The following is an 18,227-nucleotide window of genomic DNA, read 5'->3' on the forward strand; positions in this document are numbered from 1 at the left end:
GCGTCCAAACAGCTCTTCCCCAGTAACCAGTATTAGTTTGGTGGTGGTAGCGGCCAGTCAAAGGACAACGGGTGGAATATTTTGTACCTTGGGGAAGTTTTGACCTAAGCTGGTAAAGATAAGCTTAGGAGGTTTTTTTCATGCAGGTCCCCACATCTGTACCCTAGAGTTCAGAGTGGGGGAGGAACCTTGACAGTTACAACAAATATATAAAAATTAATAATGGTCTTCAGTTCAGTTACAGGAAAATGCACATATGTGACGTGCTCAATCCAAAGCATAGGAAATGCACAAACTGTTTAATATACTACTCAAAAGACTAAGCACTACAAGCTAGGGTTGCAATGGTTTGCCTTACATCAGTTTTGGACCCAGGCTATATTGATTCTGTGTGATTCATATTAAGATAGTTTTTCTCTTAACATGATAATTAACTGTATTAAGCAGAAAAAGATATAAAGAGAAAACATTGGAAGAGATTAAATTAAAATTGACAGCAATTGTAGAGAATACATTGTTAAACAAACTGACATTTTTGAATCTACTGATTTTAAATGAGTTTAATTTCCTTTGTATCTGGAAATTAAAGTGACTCCAGAATAGCTACAGTGGCCTAGATCCTTTCATCCAGCTGAGTTGCTCAGTAGGACATACAGCTGAGGAGCAAAGCTGATTATATATCCAGCTGCTCAGAGGTTGGTTTGTAATGCCCCCGTGAGCACCAGTCTCAGAGCTATGCTATTTTGCACCCACACTAAGTTCCTGCAGCCAAGGATTTCCAGAGCCCAGCTTCGCTTCCATCTGACAAGACCTCTTCAATGTTGGAAGGGCCTGTTGTGTGGCTGAGCAGCTGCTTAACAGCAGCAAACCAGTGGAAAGCAGTCACAAATGGGGGCCAGAACCAGGAAATCATACTCCATTCATAGGTCAGCAATAGGAAGCTGCGGGAGTATCTTGTGGTAATGTGTATGAGACAGAAGAGAGAAGTAGCGGTCCAAGCAAATAAGCAGCCCATTTTCTCATATCTGTTTAAACAATATTGTGCATAAGTGAAAGATACCTCCACGGCACTTTAATCTCAATTTACCAGGCCACTGGAGATCTCACAGAAGTGAGGGGAAGAGGGCTTATATTTGAACTAGAGCTTCAACAAATTATTTGCAGCCATAGTGACACAGGGCTTTGAAATCATCAGATCCATTGTGCACTGTAATATGGTAGATTTAACCAGGAACTTGTTTGTTCTTTCATCTTCTCCTCAGGGAGAGAAATGCACAGTGGAATGCCTTGTATTGGGAGGGATTTAAGTTTAAGATGGGAGTTAACTATCAGCCATTATATGACAAACACTTTTGAGCAAGTCTCACATTCTGTCCAGTAGAGAGCAGCCAGTGGCATGCATGGACAGTAGCCAACACATTTAAAACTCATGCATGCACTTCAGCTTAAAGCTTTAGGCCTCTAACCAGGTAAACTCCCAATAAAGGCAAAATTCTGGCCTATGCTGTGCACACACAATATCCACTGTGAAGTGAGAGTGAATCAGACATGTATGCCTCCATCCTGCATGGAGTTACACTTACTCTTTCAAAAAGGCTTGTGATTCTGGGTGCCCAGCTTGAGACACCTTAAAAGACCTGATTTACAGAAGATGGGTTGTTCAGCAAATCTGGAAATCTGGTTCCTTTTAGGTTTGTTAATTTGGGGACCCAAAAATTGAGGCCACCAAACCCACTAATAGCTGTTAAGAGTGTAAGCTTTAGATATTCAGGTCAGAGGTATTTTTTTAGGTACCTTGATAGATAAGGTAGATCCAAGGCAGCATTTGGCCCTAAAATTCCAGCCACAATCTAGCGTGGAAGACATAACTCTACACCATGCTGTCAAGAAATTAAAATTTCATAAATTGGAACTGCTGAAATGTAAAGGGAACTGCCTCATGGTCTGTTCTGCTTTTGTCTGTCAGCGTGGAGGGAAGGAGGCTGGACCGCTTCACAAAGTGGGAGAGTATCAGTAGTGAGAAGAGGAAGGTTTGTTTGGACATTGACTTCAGAGGGTACTAAGGAATCTTCAGGAGGCCTCAGCACCTGGCAGGAGCAAGCTGTCAAATGTTTTTAAAAACTGAAATCAGAACAGGAGCAACGACTGAGCCACTGTGAAAATATTGTGAAGTTTTCCCAAGTCTTGTTTAAAGCATGTTGCTTCTCTGAGATGTGACTGTAAAAATGGCCCTGTGTGTTCCATATTTTATTGTCTTACAAGGATTTCTGTATTAAATAGGTTCAGCATCTAGGTAAAGAGATTTGGTCTTTTTCCTTACTGTGGGCCTTGCAAACTCAGCTTGGGTTTTAAAAGCCAAGCTCCATGCTCTGCATCTCATGCATCAATAGTAGAAAAGATTCTAAAGACCAAATTATGCCTTCACTTGCACTTGTCTCACAATTCTGCCCTGAAGGCATGATCCAGTGTTCATTGACATCAGTGGGAGTCTCTCCATTGGCTTTGGATCAGGTCCTTAGTGATATCCAGGCATGTTCATTGGCTTTATAGGCAGTCACACTGACACAAGCCTATGCCACTTTCTATCTCCCGTCCTCTTCGCTGTGTAAGTGGAGTGGAGCTCAATGGACCACATCCAACAGAGGAGGGTTGTGAGAAGGGCCCGGGAGCATTTACTTCCTCCCCTGGACAGCTGTCTATCTCCTTCTAAGTCACGGCTATAAAGGCGAGCTGTGTGCAGGTTTGGACGTCAAGGGCATGGCCACGGGGCAAGTGGGAATGGGGAAAGTGATGCTTCGCAGATTGCAGCCTTGCTAAGTCATTTGGGAGCTACCATACTTCATGCACCCTAAATTGGAGCATCAGAGACCCACTCTATGGCTTTTCTAAATCATGAGGGATGGTCTGTCCCTCTGGAGTGGCACCAACCTGTCTGTAACAGGAGTCAATCTAGTGGTGGCTCAGGATCAAAAATGCAGGTAGACCCCCCCATTGTGACACCCTAGAACCCCCTTATTCACCACTGTCGTTTAAGTAGGATATGTTTTGCACGAAGTATGCCTTGTGAGGTATCATTTTAAAAGTCTTGATCTGCTAGACATTCATCTCTCATTGGATTGTATGTGCTATTGTCGTATGAGAAGTACATACATATGACTATGTATGTGTTACTGAAACATGTTCTGAGGTTGAAAACACTCACAAGCAGCCTTTCAGGTACAACAGTAAAAAGGCCAAACAATGTTAATGTCTTACTAAGGAAATACACACAAGCACCAGGATTACCCCAGGAACTGCTTACAATAGAAACCTCTCAGAGATAGCACTACACAATGGGAACTGTTTGACCCAGGTCACAGCAAAAGAGCTTGCCAGCAAGTGAGAAGAAGATATAAAAGACATCATAATGGTACCTCACTCTTCCTACAACGACACACCTGGAAACACCTGAGAAAAAAAGATTGAATTGGAGGAAGTGATGGTCCCAGGCTGAAGGGATTTCTAGCCTGTGTATGAAAACCTGGGAAACCCAAGCTGCAAAGCCAAGGCAGCTTGTACCTTAACAATCTGTCAGCCTCTTTATCACTCAGGGTGGGAATTTGCTAATTCATATCCTACTTATCTGGTATGTTAAGCTCAGTTTGCAGTTTTGTTTATTTACTAGGAAATCTGCTTTGATCTGTTTGCTATCACTTATAATCACTTAAAATCTATCTTTTTGTAATTAATAAATGTATCTTATGTTTTAATCCAAACCAGTGTGCGTTTGACTAAGGGGTCTGGGGAAAAAATCTCAACTTGATTACCACAAGTGTGCATGGTCCTCTTCACATTGAGGGAGAGGCAGACGGGGTATTAAACCCATATACTGGCCAGATTTGACCAGGGCAGGACAGTACTGCTCTGGGGTCTGAGGCTGGCAGTTAAAGAGCCTGCATGTAACTGCAGCTGGGTGTGTCCCTACCTGTGTGAATGCTGGTGAAAGTGCAAGCTGGGAGGGCTTTGCAACTTGTCACAGCAGCAGAGTGTGAGAGGGATCCCAGGCTGGTGGGTCAGAGAGCTCAGTGGTACCCCAGTTCCAGGTGGCACCCTGGGGGAAGCTTCTCACACCCATAACTCCCCATGGTTACAAAATGTGCTAATTAACTGCAGACACTGCTGTTGGTCTGTTCAGTGAAAGGCGGTGGGGTGCCTTCTCTGATACTCTGCTGAGGCTGTGGAGGTGACTGCTGGAATATGTGCGTCACATCCTCTGGGCGACTAGAGCAGCTGCCTTTGCCTGAATCCCTCCCGCTAGAAGTTGACTGAAAGAGCCGCCCTTGAAAACAGCTGGTCAAAAGTTCAGATTCTGGCCTAAATGTCGAACTGCTACTAAAATCCTTGAAGCTGCTGAGCCAGGTGACCAGTGCCTCGCTGTGCCCTGTTTCCAAAGAACACAAACCACCCAGGATACCGTCTCTGGCTCTGATTTCTATAACTTCCCAGCCAGACATCCCCTTTCTTGCGTGTGCGGTGCCTCGATTTCCACAACAGCGTCGTTCACACCCGCGGTGTCTCTTGCCGAATGATTGAGGCTTTGCAGGTCCGCGGCTGACGCTTTAGCCCCGCTCAGCTCCAGGCTCCGCGGGGACGAAACACGCCGGAGAAGCCGGCCGTCTGGGCGGAAGGCGCCCCGAAGCTGGGCAGCGGGCGGGCCGGAGAGGTTGACAGCTCCCTCCCTGCCCAGCTGTGCGCCGGGGGGGGGGCAAGCAGGCGAGTCACGTGCCCCCGCAGGAGCGGGGTGTCCGTGGCGCCGGCGGAGGGAGAGAGAGAGAGAGGCCGGTCTGCAGCCGTCCCCGCCCCTTCCAGCGGCGGAGCAGAGACTGGCAGGAGAAGGAGCCAACCGGCCGGCGGAAGGGCTCCGCCGCCCCTCCAATCGTGGGGAGGCTAGTCCCAGGGTAGCTCGGCGGGCTGGGTGGTGCTGCGCTGTAAGACAGTTGATATGTTTTAAAAAGGGGCGAGCGAGACCATTGGTCCCGCAGCCGCCGCGGTGAGGGGGGGGCCGCGGGGCCTCCGAAGGTGCAAGGCAAGGGCCGGCTTTCAGAATACGCCGCAGCGCTCGGTGCGTGTCGGCTGGTGAGTGCTGCCCGGGACCGGCTCTCTTCGCGTGGGTGGGCGGCTGAGGGGAGGCAGCTGTGTGCGCCGGGGCGGGGGTGGGTGTAAGACTTGGGGGAGGGGGGCAGGGAGAAAGTTTAGTGACGTGTCTGAAGAGGGAAACTAACGTATTTTGCAGGCAGGATGGCATCCCCTTGAAGATGGATGTCTGAGGCCCCCCCCCCCCCGCTCCAACTACACACATGCTCTCTCCCCTTGTGTGGAAAAGTTTAAAGCTTGTTGTAATGGAAGCCTTGCCCTTGCATTGCTTCGTGGACAAGTGAGTGTGTCTTAAATCATGGATTGTGGGTCTGTGTGTGTCGCCTCTTGTGGATTCTAAAATAACTGGGGGGCAGAGTTGCCTTCAGGATGGGCACGCACAAGAAGAGCACGAAACTACAAACACATTGCACGTTAGTGTGCTTCTGCTCTCATCGGTTCTGTTTAAAAAAAGAAAAAAACGTAAGTCCTGCTTTGTCTGAGTGCAGGGTATTTTGTATATTTAATTCCTAGCAAATCGTCTGTTTTTTATTTTTTGAATATGTAAATAAATAGTGCTTCTCTGACACTGGAGTGCTGGGGATAACCTCCTAAGTTAAGTCTTTAGAGAAGAACGATCACCTTTTTCTGTAGAAATGAAAAACCCAGCCCTTTTGAAATCAGGTTGAAGATGTTTCTTTTTTTCTTTTAATGAACTTTCCCAGAGAGAAAGTGTTTGTGAGCTGTAGGATGATTGGCAGACAGGTAGAGATGCGCGGAGTCCCCCATATCTTTCAACTGAGATTTTTCTCCATTCGGGAGTTAAACTTTTCATGCAGTTTTAAAGACTGCTCGTTTATGTTTTGGCACCTTTTTTCTTTTGTCCATTTTTAAAAGGTCAAGCACATTGGGCCAGAGGGTATTTTCATGTCCCTAAAATTGTAGTTTCTCTGAATTTCTTATATTGTGCTTAAAATTTCCAGTGAGCTAGAATTCATGTGTATCCCAGTTGACTTGTGGTGTAAAAACAAAATATAACAGAGCAATAATTACAAATCTTCTGGGTTGTGGACAGCTGGGTTAAAGTTATTTCTAAAAAAAATCACCAGTGCGTGTGAAGGAGTAGGAGAAAATTTGTTTGTATTGTTGCTTTCTTGTGTTTGTTTCTATTAGGACATGTTTTACCTACAAAAATAAGTGATCAATGATGGCATGTGCTACTTTTCCAGACTAGTAATATTTCTGATATATGATAAGAACACAAAAGAAACTATTTTCACTGGTTTTCAGCTGTAAGGTAGCAAGTGCTCAAGATGCAGTTAAATGTTTATGCTTAGATTTATTAGCAGAAAATATACATTCTCCAACTTTGGGGTTCTGCCCAGTTTTCAGAGTGGCACCCACAAGTTACATGGGCGTGATTAATAAAAACAAAAATAATTTCAAGGACATTGTATCACTTTAGGCTCACTTATTTTATTTAACAATGTACTTGTCCAACATTGGCTTTTTGATAGGAAATTAAAATCAATGAAGTTATGTAAAACTAATGACAAATATGTATAGTTATAATATGGTCAAACAATTCCTTCCATATACAGTATATAAGAGAGATAAAGTAGATGATGTGAGAGAGTATTTCCTCCTGGGATCAACAGGGCTACAACAGCACTGCAACACACAGTATATAATCTTGTTTTTCTTTGTAGTTGAAATTTTTGGATACAGAAGCAATCCCATAGAGTGTGTGATCTAAGAACATGTGCTTTACAGAAGATGCCTTTCTCTTCCAGTATTAGATTGGACTATGGTCCATCTAATTCAATACAGTGACTTCAGCAGTGGCCAGTACCACGAGCTTGGGAATAGACAGGGAATAACTTGCCCATAGGAAAAGTTTCTTCCTACCCTGATCAGTTAGTACTTGGCTTGGACCTTGCGGCATGAGTCTTTATATCCCTCATAAATTTACCTCAGTACAACTGTGAATGTTTTTATTCAGTACTACTTATGAATCCTACTAAGATCTTGGCCTCAGTATCTTGTGGCAGCAAGCTCCAGAGATGAATCAAGCTAGGTATAAAAACATATTTCCTTTTATCTGTTTTAAATTTGATGCTTCTTAATTTCACTGTTCTACTAAAAATGATTTTTCCTCTTCTGGCATAAGTCAGTTTTATTAATGGAATAGGAAAATGTCATAACTATAAACAACTTATTCTTGTAAAGAAATGGGATATTTTCCCAGAATCCTCTCTTGTCTTTAGTAAACCCTGATGAGCCATGCTTTCTGCAGTAAAACCAAAGTCCTGCATTTTCCATTTTTGGACGCATAGTATATGTATTTCCTGCCTGATCCTGAGAGGTGCCATTGTAGTCATCCACTTCTAGGAGAGTTGTGCTCATTCAGCTGCTTTCTCCTCTGTATCAGCCCCTTCATTCTTTTCACTTGGGTGATCTGTTTGATCTTAGCTTTGATTATATGACTTCAGGCATTGTTCAGTTTAATGCATCTTATCCCATTCCACCCCTAGGCTCAGTAGCCCATGAACTGTTTACATGTGTAGCTGGTCAAGGACAGTAGTTCTTTAGACACCAACTTGACATTTGATATTTGTGAAGGTTGTACGAACAGGAGTTTAACATTTTTAAAGTAGAGGTTAGCACAGCAGTACAACACACGGTTTTCTCTGTAAGCAAATATCTGTGGATATTCTTTTTCACGTGTACATGCACAATAAAAAAATACAAGTTACTCAAAAATGTGTAAAGCAATCCCTAGTATATTTGAATCATTGACTCTTAAAGCAAATAGCCTTCATTCAAAAGTTATTTCAGTGGACTGACTCCAAGGTTTAAAATAAAATCTGAGCACAGTTATAGCCTGCATTTGTATTATACCTAAATCTTGGGATTTCCTCAAGGTGTAAGGGAGGAGAGGGGAAAACTAGCAAATGGAATGAGCAGCCCAGCTATGGAAAGGAAGGTAGTTTTTAAAAAATGCTTTGTTTTAGTCTTGTCTTATAAAATAATTTAGAGCTTTATCCTGCAAGGTGCTAAGTGCCCCCTGGAAGATGCTACATGACCTCAACTTCCATGAAAACCAACATAAGTTACGGGTACCCAATGCCTCTGCTATCCACAATTCTATTCTAAGCTGCAAAGACCAGGCTACCCCATTCACCTCCTCTCCACAAGCAATATACTTACTTTCTTGAGATTGGTCTGCGATTCTACTACCCAATAACCAGGTAGCTACCCGGACCCCTCCCACTCTACGTCAGGGGCTCGTTCACCTGCACATCTACCAATGTGATATATGCCATCATGTGCCAGCAATGCCCCTCTGCCATGTACATTGGCCAAACCAGACAGTCTCTACGCAAAAGAATAAATGGACACTAATCTGACATCAGGAATCATAACATTCAGAAACAGGTAGGAGAACACTTCAACCTCTCTGGCCACTCAATAAAAGATTTAAGGGTGGCAATTTTGCAACAGAAAAGCTTCAAAAACAGATTCCTATGAGAAACTGCTGAGCTTGAATTAATATGCAAACTAGATACCATTAACCTGGGTTTGAATAGAGACTGGGAGTGGCTGGGTCATTACACATATTGAATCTATTTCCTTAAGTATCCTCACACCTTCTTGTCAACTGTCTAAATGGGCCACCTTGATTATCACTACAAAAGTTTTTTTTCTCCCGCTGATGATAGCTCATCTTAATTAGCCTTTCACAGTTTGTATGGCAACTTCCAACTTATTTGTATGTGTATACATATATCTTCTTATTATATGTTCCATTCTGTGCATCCGATGAAGTGGGCTGTAGCCCACGAAAGCTTATGCTCTAATACATTTGTTAGTCTCTAAGGTGCCACAAGTACTCCTGTTCTTTTTGCAGATACCCCAAAGTAACTCTCCTGGAAGCTGACTAGACACCCTGTGACCTAGAGGAGCTGACATACATCCATTATATTACATTTTCATTGTTAATCATTTTTAAAAATAGAAAAGAGGCCAAATTCTTAGTTGGTGTAAATCAGTGTAGTCTCACTTACTTCAATGACCCTATGTCAATTAACACTAGCTAAAGAGCAGGCCCAATAGTTTAAATACTTATAGACATGGGTATAGGATGTTATAAGGATGGTCCACACTGTGATAAGGATATAGGGACAGAGTTACAGTTGTTTTGGCTATTTTAACTCTGTATTGCCATACTTCCAAGCTTTTATATTTATGTCTAACCTTAGTTTTCAGTTTCCTGACTTTCTAAGATTAGATTTTTAAAACAGTAATGTTCTTTTAAAACGTTGGGTTTTTCCCCCCTTACATTTATTGATGTGTATTTCATCCTTAAATCCATTTTAACAGGTTTTTTCCTCTGGAAATTTCCTTCTGTTGTAAATGCTTGTTTTGAATTTTTCCCTCCCAGGACACTTTAGTTATTGATCTTCAGACATTGATGGTATTTACCTGTGCATCATCAAGTATGAATGGTGTGTAATATAAACACCACAGATGCTCCTGTTGTGAATTTTGGTCCTGTTGGAGCCCCTATATGGCTTGTAAATATTTAAAAAGCTAAATAAAGCATGATAATGCTCACTGGAGCTTAATGGTATGTACTTATGTTAAACAATCTTATAACAGAAAATTGCTTACAACCTTAGCTATGGAAAGGCTAGTGTCTTTCTATAATGAAGTAGATGGAACTTTTCTATTGTTTGTAGAAAAATTATCTGCCTCTAATTTGATTTTTGTAGAGATCATTTTTCATTAGCACTCTGTTCTGAAGTGCATAAGCCAAATTACATAATCTCGATATGAAGATATTTTGATGAGATCTTTCTGTTTTTAAAAAAAGTCTTATTCAGAGCTACAATCAACTGGATTATTCAAATATTTTTCATTCCTACAAAACTGAGGGCACTGTATGTGCTGAAGTAATTGGTTTTGTGGAATTCATGCCTTACTTCATCGCTACACTTGGAGGAAGAGATTTTTCATTCTGTTTCTCACACACCGTTTCTCTTTCACTTTAGGCAATCTCAGATTTATTTTAAAATAAATAGTTTCCAGTGGCATTTCCAGGTTAAAATTGCATAAGCGACTCCAGAACCCTTCTAATGCACTTGTTAATTAAGAACACTTTTGAAAGTGCATCTTAGTCTTGTCTGGCCACATGTGCCTTTTCTCAAGTCTAGCTCCTGTTTTGGTGTGCCCTGGAGCAATTGTCCTGTGTGACTGCTTCATATGGAAGATGGACACTGTTAAATTAACAACTATGAATGAAAATGTAAATGTCTCTTACTCTGAATTCTTACCATTTTCAAGTTAGTCAGTAACCCTGCAACCCAATGGTAGCGGTACTAATAAGTGTTCCACACATTTTTTTAAAGAGCATACATAGATAATGGGTGTTGTGTTGTAGATGTATATGTATAGTCATATTACTGAAAAATGTACACGTGGGTTCACAGAATTTTAAGTTCATCGAGTGATGGTCCCTGTGTGCAATTCCATATGCATGTTATGCACCCAAGTCTGGAAATTCTTCAAAGCAGTGTCCTTTGACCCACACATGTGCAGTCGTTTCCTTCATGCTCCTGACTGAGGGCATAAGAGGCAGTGCAGGTCAACACCTCTCCAGTTCCTTTTTACTGCTTCGTGGCCTGAGTAGGAATTGTCCTTCACTCCATGCATAATTTGTAAAGTAAAATTTTTGTAAATAGTTTTATATCTTAGCTTAGTAGTTGTAGTTAGTCAATTAGTATAGGATAGTTCCCTTCCCCTTCCCTGCCATCGGAAAATCCTCCCCGCCCTGGAACTATGCCCAGAGTCCCAAGATGCAAGAATGTCTCCTGTCCTTGCTCCTTCTCCATCACTGATGAGCATCAATGGTGCCTATACTAACAGAGTGAGGCACATATCTCTGAAAAGTGCAGAATCTGTCTATTCTTTCCACCCAGAACTAGAGAGGCTCAAGAGCGCTAACTAAAAAAAGTTGCTATGAGCCCCCACTCTGACGTGGGCCAGGAGACCTTGTTCCCCCGTACACTGGCCTCAACTGACCAGCCATGCCCCTCCAAGCACAAGCCTTGGAGCGGAGCCTTTACCACCAAAGCCCAAGGACTCCTACTACAAGGCTCCCCATGAGAGTAAGAGGTACTCTAATAGGTGCAGGGACAGATCCCCACAGAGGACTGTCCAGAAGAAATGCGTTTCCTCCCTGAGTTGTCACATATTGTACCCATAGAACCAGCTCTGCTGAAGAGCCCCAGGCTGGAGGGCAAGGCATGGGGGAAAAAAGGGGATCTGCTAATTCTGGTGGTGACTGCAGTACCAAAGCAGAAAGACAGACGTTTGCCAGTCCCATCTATGAATGCAGATCTGGACTCCTCATCGGTGCCACCTCATTCATCCAAAAACTGTTTGGCTGTGACAAACAAGCTGCATCCTTCAGGCATCTCTGCTGGAACTCCCTGGACTTGGGGCTGTATGGAGACCTTTGTAGCACCGGGGGATGTATTCCTCCCCTACTTGCAATCTCCACTCCTTTCAGGCCCTTCCCTCCTGAGGGACTTCCTTAGTCTGGAGGAGGAATCGTTACTGGTTTCTCAGGAACAGTTCCATCTCCACTCATCGGGCAGGAGCACCCTGGTACCAGCAGTACCCCTGCTACCGATGGAACCATCCTTTGGAATCTGAGGAGTCAGAAGAAATAGTTGCACCAGTATCTCTGCAAAGGCACAGGAACCCTGACAGACAGTTCAGAGGCTGTACTTACCATCTCTCCAGATATGACCCCCAGACATGAACAGCAGGTACTGATTCCCTTAGGATCACGATGACCAATGGACCCTTCCTCCTGGCGTTATCGGGGCCTTTGGAGCTCATATGGCAGGCACGCAGACCCCTCTCAGGAGTCATACTGCTCTTTCTCTTCTCACAAGCCAGTTCCATAGGTGTACGAGGAAGAAGAGCGAGAACCAGTTCTGCCAGTAGTAACGGTTCCAGTAGGGGCTTTCTCATAATCTTTGGATGATACCATCACTCCTTCATTGTGTTCTTCACTGGAAGACCAGCATCAGTATCAGGAGCTGTTCCAAAGGGTTGCTAATGATCTACACATCCATTAGAAGAGGTCCAGAACCTTCAACACCGGCTCTTGGACATTTTGCAGCCACAGGGACTGACTGGCGTGGCCCCTTCCAATTCATAAGGCCACATTAAAACCAGCCAGAGTGGTTTGGCACAAACCAGCATCTTGTGCCCGTACAGCAAAAAGACGTTGTTTTGTTCCTGCCAAAGAAGCTGACTTCTTGTTTTCCCATCCTGCTCCTAATTCGCTGGTGGTACTGGCAGCTATGGAAAGAGCTCATGTGATTTCAGCACCTACGTCAGGATCGTGGCGTTTAGAGACAAACTTCACGTGGAAGACCGAGTCCAATGCAGTCCTTTCTGGATGAGGGGAGCTTAGTAGCTTAGGTGGCTCTCCAGGCTGCCATAGATGCTGCAGATACGGCATCCAGAAGTGAAGGGACTCATGGCTCTGGTTGTCGGGCTTTCCTAGAGAGGTCCAAAACACCATCCAACACCTTCCCTTTGAGTTCAATCTTCTTAATGAAAAGACAGATGAATCCTTGCATTCTCTGAAGGACTCGAGCCACTCTGTGATCTCAGGGGATTTATGCTCTAGTCCCTAGAAGGAAACACCAGAGAGAGTCCTTTTAGACTATAACCACCCCACTTCACACTCTCCATATTACCAGTGTTAAGGTGACCAGATAGCAAGTGTGAAAAATCGGGATGAGGGTGAGGAAATAATAGGCACCTATATAAGACAAAGCCCTGAATATTGGGACTGTCACTATAAAATCGGAACATACTGGTCACCCTAACCAGCGTCCACTTGAGCCTCCATATAAATGACCGAGGATTCAGAGGTCCTGTTTCTGGGCTCCCTCTACTGCCACAGCTTCTCCTTATTCCCAACTACAGGCCAAGGGCCACTTTTGACATGCTGATTGAAACCCGTGTGCCACCATTGTTGCCACCTACTTTCTTTCCTGTCATCTTTGGAGGCTGTCTTACTTTCTTCACCCAGCTGGAACAAGATCACCAAAGACAGTTGGATCCTGGAGATTATCCATCAGGGCTACTCCATAGAGTTTTTTCCTTTCCTCCTCACAAACCACCTTCCCTATCCCCCTTAGGGTACCACTCTCATCAATTGTTCAACAGGAAATTGAATCCTTTTAAAGCCAGAGGTGATAGAATGCATCCCGCCTCAGTACCAAGGGAGAAGGATCTACTCCTCATATTTCCGGATTCCAAAAAACACTGAGGGTGGAGACCCATCCTGACCTATGCAACTCAACATCTTTATTCAAAAGCTGAAATTCAGGACAATTATGGTGGCATCTATAGTTTCCTTCCTTCAGGAGGCAATATGGTTCATGGCTCTTGACATCACAAATTCATATTTCCACATAAATATTCACCCATCTCACAGGGCTTCGTGCTTGGACACAAGCACTACTAGTTTTGCATGCTCCCTTGGGCTTGCCATGGCACCCAGAGTTTTAATAAAATTTTTCACTGTGGTAGCAGCCAAGATATGACACAGATTCTTTCTTGTATACCTCTATTACTAGCTAAATGGTAAACATATACCTAAATTCTTAAAGTATAGGCCTTTACAGGCAGGCCTGAATATCTATATCCTAACAGTAGGCCAATCTTTTCAAGAAGTTATGTCAGCAACTTGATCTCTTCAGCTCCTTCTTGTTACCTTAGCCATTTGCATAAAAGAAGAAAAGTCTGCTTTGTCACCATAATTTTTATAGGAGCACAGCTGGACTCAGTCTCTGTGAGAGCATTTCTCCCTGAAGACCGGTTTTACATAATGAGCAACCTGATCTCTTGTGCCACCCACAAATTGCAAACTACAGTGTGCTGATGTCTTTCTCTGTTAGGCCACGTGCCCCATGTGACTCCACTTGCGGTGTCTTCAAGCTTGGCTCCACTCAACATACCAACCAAATAGAGATCGTATTGACTCCTCGTTGTTTTTGGGAACAGTGATGGAGTCCGATGGCACCTTAAAGACTAACATTTATTTGGGCATAAGCTTTTGTGGGTACAAAACCTACTTCAGATGCATGGAGTGAAAATTACAGATACAGGCGCAAATATACTGACACATGAAGAGAAGGGAGTTACCTTACAAGTGGAGAACCAGTGCTGACAGGACCAATTCAATCAGGGTGGATGTGGTCCACTTCTAATAATTGATGAGGAGGTGATGAACATGACTGCCCCTCTGATATTGTTCCCAAAAGAGTTCTCATCTTCCATGGTTGGTGGTCCAACCCAAACAGTCATGGAGGGGACTCCCTTCAGCCCCCTCATATCAAGGGCCACCATTCTGACAGATACCTCCCTTATAGCATGGGGTGCTCATATGGACTACCACATTGCTCAGGGTACCTGGACCCCAAGAGAGGCCAGGCTACACATAAAACTTACTGGAACTGAAAGAGGTCCACCTTGTGTGCAAGGCCTTCCTTCCCCTCATATGCTCACTCCATGTACAGATGTCACAGTATAACTACAGTGGTCCATATAAACAAACAGAGGAACGAGATCTTGTCCCCTCTGCCTGGAAGCAGTCAGACTTTGGAACTTGTGTATCAGATGCCACATTATGATACAGGCTGTGTACCTTCTGGGTGTTCACAACTCATTAGCAGACAAGTTTTGCAGAAGCTTCCCTGCAGACCACAGTTCTAACCAATGTAGTTGCACAATGGGGAACTCTGCTATGGGATCGCTTTGCATCGCAGATGATCAGAAACCTTCCCACGTGTTGCTCTAGGGGAGCCCAAGACTGCAGTTTTCAATATGATGCTTTCCTGGATGGATGACCTCAGATACCCCTTTCTCTACATCCCCTTATTACAACAAGTTGTACAGAAGATCTGTTGTGACAGAGCTCCTATCCTTCTCCTAGCAACCTACTGGTCCAGACAGTTCTGGTTCACGGAACTCCTAACGATGTCCGCACACCCACCTATCAGGATCTGCCCATTTCAGGATCCCCTAACCCAGGATTGGAAAATCAAGCAACTCCCAGCCTGGGTTTTGGATGGGCATCCAGCTGTGTGATGTTCCCCTTGTGTTATCTGGACCAGTGATCTGCTAGGTCACTCCAATCCTTCACTCTAGGAGCCAGCCTTACCCTGCTCTGCTGTGAGAACCACCACTCCTGGGTTGTTCACGCACAGCCTCTAGCATGTAAGCTGCTCCCAGCTACTTGCAAGCGAATGACACTAGCCAATGCCTCCGGTCCCAGACACAACCCTGGGAACCTCTATCTTGTAGTGTCCCGTTATGCCCGCTGGATGCTGCACGCTTTTATGAGTTTGTCAATTTAACAAAGAAATTTGATATGTCAGGCATGTTATCCCAAGGGGAGTCTGACACGTTTCAAACCAAACATACTAACTATGAAAGATAGATTTTTTTAAGTGATTATAAATCAAAGCATAACAAGTCAGATTTGGTCAAATGAAACAAAAGCAAAATGCATTCTAAGCTGATCTTTACACTTCCAGTGCCCTTACAAACTTAGATGCTTCTCACCACAAGCTGGCTGGTTGCTCTTCAGCCAGGCTCTCCCCTTTGATCAGCGCTTCAGTTGCTTGGTGGTGATGTCTGTAGATGGAGGTGGAAGAGAGAGGAAGAGCATGGTAAACATCTCTCCCTTTTATCATGTTCTTTCTTCCCTCCTGGCTTTGCCACCCACCCCCCTTTTCTGAGTCAGGTGAGCATTACTGCATCTTAGTCCCAAACTGACCAAAGGAAGTTGGGTGACTCTCTCTTGAGTCCAACAGATCCTTTGTTGATGCCTAGGCCAGTGTCCTTTGTTCTTATGAGGCTGGGCTGGGTTTGTCCCATACGTGCCCCGATGAGGTGTGAACTGCCTCTCTGCTCTTGGAGAATTTTTGCCTGGGCTTGTTTAAAGCCATGAGAACACATTTTCAGACTCATAACTATATACAAGAAATTACAACCTATAACATTACGGTAACAACCATTACTATAATAACAATGTTCAGTACATCGTGAGCCTTCTGAAGACACTTGACATGACAAACTTTGCATTGGATACCACACAGTCATTTTACAAGGATGAATATGGGGGTGCTGGGTGTCCCCCCGAGGTACAGAGCATCACAAGGTGTCATTAGAAGAGATTTTGGAACAAATTGATAAATTAAACAGTAATAAGTCACCAGGACCAGATGGTATTCACCCAAGAGTTCTGAAGGAACTCAAATGTGAAATTGTAAAACTACTAGTCTGTAACCTATTATTTAAATGAGCTTCTGTACGAAATGACTGGAGGATAGCTAATGTGATGCTAATTTCTAAAAAGGGCTCCTGAGGTGATCCTGGCAATTACTGTATTGGGCAGACTGGTTGAAACTATAGTCAAGAACAAAACTGTCAGACACAGATGAACGTAATTTGTTGGGGGAAGCATCAACATGGTTGTTGTAAAGGGAAATCATGCCCCACCCATCTGCTAGAATTCTTTGAGGGGGTCAATAATCATGAGGGCAAGGGGTATCCAGTACCTTTTGGTTTGACCCAGTATAGCCATTCTTATCAGAAATAGAATGCGTATGCTCTTCCCCTGCCTAGGAAATCCTTAACCAAAGTAGAAAAGATTCTACCGGAGCATGTTACTGGGCTAAATGACACTGCCTTGACACATTGCCAACAACATTTGCTTGATTCTGCGGGCATTCCAGTTATCCTAGACTATCTTGTCTCCTTAAAGACCTCTGGTCTGGCCCTTCACTGGCGTGCACCTAGCAGCGGTTTGTGCCTTCCTCCCTCTGTTGAAAGGGCGTTTTGTCTTTAACACTCCTGGCTACTGTGCAATTTATTAAGGACTTGATCAGGACATTTCCACCCATCATTAAGGTCCCTTTGAGGTGTAGGTTTAACCTTGTTCTGTCAACACTCACATGTCCACCCTTAGAACCTATGGCAACATGTGCTATGACCCACTCATCTATAAAAGTGGCGTTATTAGTAAGGATATAATATGTTAACCGATTAACCAATAAGCCACAGGTCCTGGCTGCCCCCCCACCCCTGAGGTCTTGGCTGCCGGCCCTGGGCTCTGCGCGGGGCTGGCAGCGGGATCCCAGGCGCTTAGGCAGGCAGTGGAGCCTAATGGTTAAATGTTTAACCAGTAAAATTTTAATAGTTTAAATGTTTACTTTTTAAAAATGTTATTTACATCCCTAGTTCTTAGTGGCCATTGCTTTGGCCAGAAGGGTGAATGAGCTAGGAGCCATGATGACAGACATTTTTACAGTATTCCACAAAGAGAATGTCTCCCCTAGGTTACATCCCAAATTCCTCCTCAGGATTGTTTGAGGTTACACTTGCCTCTGTTTCTGCCGAAACCCCATGCTTCTTCTGAAGACAAGAAACTTCATTCCGTTGGTGTCAGGTGCATTCTACGTGCAAAGAGCCAAACCCATTAAAAAAAATCTGAGACTCCTTGTTGCTGTAGCAGAAAGAGTGCATGGGCAAGCCATATCCTCACAGAGATTTCTTAGTGGCTTTTGGGATGCATCTTAGAGTGCTACAAAATAGAAAAAATTCCTCCTCCTTGGGGATTTTACAGCTTACTTCACACACACACACACACACACACACACACACACACAAATGGCCTTCATGACATCCTTTTAGGACGTTCCACTGCAGGACATTTGCAGAGCAGCAACTTGGAGCTCTGTCCACATGTTTGAGACACACTATGCTCTAACTTGAGCTACAATGGCAGATGTAACCTTAGGAATGGCAGTACTACAAGCATTTCTGCTACCAGGTTCCTCGCACCCATCTCTAGTCTGAACACTGCTTGCCAGTCACCCACATGTGGAATATACATAAGCACCGTTACTCGAAGAAGAAATGGAGACTCCTTACTGTAACTAGATGTTTTTTGAGATGTGTGGTCCATATCCACATTTCGCTACCCACCCTTCTTTCCCTCTGCTTTGGATCCTGTT

The 18,227-nt window shown here is 44.0% G+C and overlaps 1 protein-coding gene across 9 annotated transcripts in view; it reads left to right on the forward strand.

Moving 5' to 3' along the window:
- The first annotated feature begins 4,879 nt into the window (after positions 1 to 4,879).
- ARHGEF10 (Rho guanine nucleotide exchange factor 10) overlaps positions 4,880 to 18,227 on the forward strand; it is a 182,076-nt gene continuing 168,728 nt past the window's right edge. For 7 of the 9 annotated variants that reach the window (XM_073336205.2, XM_073336212.2, XM_073336211.2 and 4 more), the window contains exon 1: positions 4,881 to 5,115. The gene's annotated coding sequence lies outside the window, so the exon portion shown is untranslated. Of the gene's footprint in view, positions 5,116 to 5,420; positions 5,596 to 18,227 lie in introns of those variants that run through there. The other 2 variants (XM_073336206.2, XM_073336209.2) reach the window with 2 other exon arrangements.

The sequence above is a fragment of the Lepidochelys kempii genome, chromosome 3 (assembly GCF_965140285.1).
Source record: "Lepidochelys kempii isolate rLepKem1 chromosome 3, rLepKem1.hap1, whole genome shotgun sequence".
Classification (NCBI taxonomy): Eukaryota; Metazoa; Chordata; order Testudines; family Cheloniidae; genus Lepidochelys; species Lepidochelys kempii.